This window comes from Microtus ochrogaster, chromosome 5 (genome assembly GCF_000317375.1).
Source record: "Microtus ochrogaster isolate Prairie Vole_2 chromosome 5, MicOch1.0, whole genome shotgun sequence".
Taxonomy (NCBI): domain Eukaryota; kingdom Metazoa; phylum Chordata; class Mammalia; order Rodentia; family Cricetidae; genus Microtus; species Microtus ochrogaster.
The window spans coordinates 64985743-64991440 of NC_022012.1; positions in this window are offsets into that span (position 1 = coordinate 64985743).

The window sequence follows — 5698 nt, forward strand, 5'->3', positions numbered from 1 at the left end:
GAGAGAGAGAGAGAGAGAGAGAGAGAGAGAGAGGAGAGAGAGAGAGAGAGATTGTCCATGAGTATATAGAACTGAGAACCTAAATTATAGCACCACACTGTCTAATTTAACAATTAAGGCTTTTTTTTTTTTTTAGAGGGGTTCCATTACAAAGCCTTAGCCGAAGGGATGCAAACTTCAGATTGTTTAGTCCCAGGAAGTCAGATATAGAATACAAAGATTCCATCCCAAGGACCATTGAAGCCATTCTTCACCTTATCCCAGGCAGTACCATCCTGTCATGGTGTGACCAGTGATACATTCTTTTATTCCTCCGAACAGAACAACAGACTTCGCTTGCTAAAGAAACCAGAGCAATGACTGTTATTTAATCCTTTGCCATCTCTTCACCAGGTTGCTCTAAAGCAGGAGCCCCCCAGTGGAAAACATCTCGGTCATTTAAGCACAAGAGCTCAAGATTTCGCAGCAATTTTCCAATACTAATTACATTTCATACAATCTATCATATGCACAGCTTGCAAAACCCTATTGATTTTAATGCATGCTCCTGCACTAGGAACAGGCTATTTTATGGCATGTTATGTTACAGGACCTCTATGAAATACCTAGATCTTAAAATGTGGGCACAGATATACTCTCAATTATCCACAAGTAGATTATCCACTTGGTCTATTACCCACAATGCATTTTAAATTAAAGCTTCTGTCATTAGGCGACTTGGTAGCCCTAGGCCAAGTTGGATCAGCAGGCTTGTGTCCAGCTGGAAATGGGAACTCACTCTGATAGCCTTTCCTATCACACTTAGTGGAGGATATCCTGTTGGAATTATCGCTAAAATGAAAATGAGCTAGGCTTGGAGATCATGCCTCATTTTGAATCATCCACATCACAGATTTCTTCCCTTAGCAAGAAAAATCAAGATGCAATTGCAAGTATGTGCTTAGGAATGCACAGTAAATATGTAAAGAAACATATATTTCTTAGTACTGACTGAAAATGAATGGTGCAATAGTATGATCTTTAAGGAAGCCTACTTTTTGATGTGTTTCTGCATTTTGTTCCCTTCTTCCTGGGTAGTGCCGAGGAGAGAAAGAATGTGAATTTTGCAAGCAGAATGATTAGAAAAAATGTGTAAGTTCCAGACATTCACTGTAATTATCTTGCTGATAATTTTGTAGGAAGAATGAGTTTTGTGCTATGGTTTTCATATGTGAATGTCAGCAAGCACCTTGGCATACCATTAACAACTATACTACTTGTGTATCATACGTATATATTAAAATCAAATATCGATTGAGATCAATAGCAGTAAAGACCTACTTCCCAAAATTCATTGTTTTATTGCTTCTACAGAGTCTCCAGACTACATACTAAGACAAAAACTATTCATGGTTATTAAAATATATATTTAACAATTGCATTGTATTTTGTGTTTTAATGAGGATCAGGGTGCAACAAAGCTCTCACTGACTCATAATTTTAATATAAACAGAAGTCCCTAGTATAATGAACAGATAATTAGCCCTGAAAAGTCAGAAACTTTTGCTACTGTGTTTCTTGGCTGTGGTTTTCTCTTTTCCTTCCATGCATCCAGCTTCTCTTAGGGACACACACAGGGCCTTCTCTGTCCATGGTACTGACATGGTCCTGACAGCCATCAAATGCTGCCATCAAGACAGAACACCCGCTTCCCCAAGTGTGGACTTAGATGATGAGTGTGTAACGGTGACGTCATTCTTTACAATACATTTGTTGAACACTTGAACTGCCTACTAGCTGGATTTAAACTGCAATTAGAAAAGTACAACTACAATTTTAGAGAGATACCCAATCTAGAAAGCTTGTTATTTCAAAGTGAGCTTATTTTTATTTAAGACTCTTGGATGCTAAAAGTGAATGTTCTCACAGAACTCTTAGACATAAGGCATTTCAAATATGTTTACAGTCCCCCACAACACCTATACATGGGAACTGTGACTGCTCACAAATCCACAAGGTATGTAAACTTTTTCTATGGGAATTTCATGATTTACTGTGACACCTTAAATTAATCCAACCAGAGACAATGCTTACTTTTATCTCAGTAATGAGAGACTTTACTTACCTGAGATCTATATGATGTTCATCCAGCAATACAGAACTGGAGAAACGGACAAGTCACTGGTTCTTCCTGGCAACTTAAATATATAAGTGCATAGCAACCGTAGTGAATAACATATCAAAACAAACATCTTGGAGTGCAGTGGTGTGAGTGGGGTGTGTGGGGTCAGTTGGTGAATGGGGGTTAATTTCTGCTCAGTCAGGTGAGGTGCAAATGCATCAACTTTGCTGGAAAATCGCTCCAATTGTGGCCAAATGGTTGAGTTTCCTGCAGGATGCGAGCAGCCTATTATTTCACGTTTTAAAAGGCTTGCTCAGGTCTAACCATTTGGATGGGAATCAATACAACAGAGGATAGGGACAAACATTAGAGAGCATACACACCATCACTGGGGCCAGGTTTGTATGGCCATAATCCCTCCAGAAATCCAGTGTGTGTGTGTGTGTGTGTGTGTGTGTGTGTGTGTGTGTGTGTAAGGTCCTTTTGGTTTTCTGACACCAGGACTCAGATGGCTCACTTTAATCTTGTAGGCTTCAGTGAGGAATATCACCAAGAGGTCAGTCCAAGGCAGGAGCTAGGATGATCAGCCCTTTGAATACCTGACATTCCTTTAAATTTCTCTTATTTATTATTTACTGTGGCTTAGTGAGTGCATGGTTGTGCATGTCTGGAGGTCAGGGAACAACTTGTAGAAGTTGGTTTTCTCCTTCTGCCACATGGGTTCCTGGGATAAAATTCAGGTTGTCAGGCTTGGAGGCAGACACCCTTTCTCACTGAAACCATCTTGCCATCCTGGTACCTAACTATTTTTAAAGTCATAACTGAAATGAATCATCCAAGAGCAGGCAAATCATCCATTGGTGAGGTTGGGCCAGCCAGGATAACTGCATGGGAAAGGTGAGATACTATCTGCCCCTTGGCAAGTGATGTAGGCTACCCATCAAGGCTGCTCAAATTTGTCATAGTGTGCTGGCTCCTTGACTGGCTAGAAGGTGATGTGCACCTGTGGATTAATGAGAACAACCTTTCCAGTGTGGCTTCTGAAAGGCTCTTCTAGGCTTTGTGTTTGTGAACTTACTTAGAGCAAGTCATTTTTGGTTTAGGGACATTTGTACAACATCATGGCACATACAAAAATGAGAATCTTTCTTTAGATTCCTATAAGTGTCCCCATGTATCCCTGGGCCTTCACTTGGTCAGGCAAATGTCCCAATGACTTCAGTTAAAAGATGGATTTCTGTAGGTCAAGCTTTCTTGGAACAAAATGAGAGACCCCATGAGGAATTTTCTAATATGTTCAGATTGTTCCAGAGCCAAGCATTTAGGGACAACTTAAACAGAGTGATCATTTTGTGTTATGGTCTCGCCACACAATTGTCTCATTGTCCTCTTTATGTGCTAGAAACCCACCTCTGTTTTCAGCATTGTGACACCACCAAAGATGACAGTCTCCCATCTGAGCTGATGAATGGGTGCTAGGTCTCCTAACTTGGACAGTGGGGTGCTGTTGTGTTCTGATCTTGTGAGGTTGTGTGGACTTACTTGCCAAAACCTTGCTACACAAATCCACCCTCTGGCTCATCTAAAAATGACTTAAAAATGGGGATCTCTGTCTAGTCCTACCAAGGACTCCACCTCTGAGTCAAAACCCCTTGAAAGACAATTTATAGAAGACAAATCTTTGGAGAACTGCAAAAATGCAAAATCCTGGCCATTTGCCTCAAAACATGCACAAACACATATATTCACAGTTAGCAATGGGAAGGGGGAGAAACAGGCCATTTCTAGCAATTCTGGGTTGTAGACTCCTAGCATCTTTCTGGGGAATCCAGTCACCTATGAAAATCTAATCTAAGCTTCTTTAGAAAGGAAGAATCTAAACAAAACTAGTTCATGAAGTATCTGCCTGTGTTCTGAGACTTCTGAGGTTGAGAGGTGTTGTAAGAAGCACTGTCTACATCATTAGAAGAGGTCATGACATTTTGATAAACTCCGGGAGAAGTTGGGGAGCAGATAATAAATTAAATGGAGGTAATTTATTTAATTTTGATGTATTATCTGAAATATATTTTAGATAAGGACTATACAAGACACACAGAATAAGACTAACATTAAAAACTATCTGGAATTTTCAACTCTTTGGTTCAATGTATTTAAGAACATTAAAGTGTGTACTTTCTCCAGAGTTCACCTACAATAATTGTATACGTTAATTTAAGATTGTTTTGAAGAAATGGACATCCTCAATTTCTTCTCTTGGAAAGGACTTTGCATTTTAGCCATCTCCATTATTTTTTCTTAAACAAACCAGCAGATATTATATTCCTGTAGGAAACATTTTGAACCATCTTTAAAAACAAGTCCTCCCCATCCAGCCTTTCCCCATCTCTTTCTGAGCTACGTATCTCTTAAACCACCTGCTAATCACAACAGTTGTTAATCTGAGTCCTGTTTAGTCTTTTCTAGGGATGACAGGGCCAGTTCCTCTGGCCATGTGGTCAGTCCCCCACCCAGGCTAGCAGGCTGCCACTGTGTCTGTCACCAGGGTCTGCATTGTTCTCTGGCCTCTGCTGTCCACGAACAATTCTTTCTTGCCTAATCCCTAGGGACCTGCTTCTTCCAGAGTGGGGGTGGGGCAGGCTGCTTTGTGTGCAGCAAAATCTTCCTCGGAATTGTGCACACATGGAAACATACACAGAAAAGCCTGGTCTTCCTGGATGAGGGAGGGGTTTTGTTTATAAGCGGATTGTGTGGGGCACGTACACACGCATGCACACACACACCCACACTGAAATATCAACACCGACAACTAACCTATTTGGTTTCATACCTACAGAACCGGTTTAATTTCTTTGTCAGCAGGTATCTTCAAACATTTTCTTTCATGCAATATATTTTGATCATGTTTTTTTCCTTCCCTCAAGCCTTCCCAGATCCTTTCTCTCTCCCTACTCATGCAGTTTTTATGTTCCCTCCTTTCCAAAATCAAAACAAAACAAAACTTCCATAAATCACAAAATTGAAGAAAATCAAAATAAATAAGTAAAAGACAAATAGGACAAAAAAAATATGCCCAAACAGAGCAAAATGAAGCAGAACATCCAAAGAATATCCTGTAGAGGTCGTTATGCTTTGCTCCACTACTCCTAGGCCTGGGGCTTAGTGTGGCCCCGGAGTGACAGGGAAAAACTGATTTTCCCATTGCTAGTGGGTATCAATTGAAAATAATGCAGGTATTTCCACTTGCATAATACTATCTTTCCACTCCAATTATTTGAGTTCCCTTTGCTTTGTTTGAAAAGTGTAATTCTTTTCTTCCCAGGCACAGTAGTGTCTAAGACTTCTTTCGCTGTACGTTGCCTAAAGCCTGCTGTCCCCTGCACAGGCATCAGGACGGGGTTTTGGAGTGAGGGTGGGATGGAGGAGTGGCCTTCCTGCCCCACAGCGACTGGAATGGAGGGACTGATTATTCTGCTGAGGAGCTAACATTTCCCCTGGTTTCCATGCGGAAACCTTTGCTTTGGTATACAGTAATTCACCACTATGGATTTAGTTCACGTCGCTGTTTCAGGACAAGGGAGAACAGGGATTAAAGCA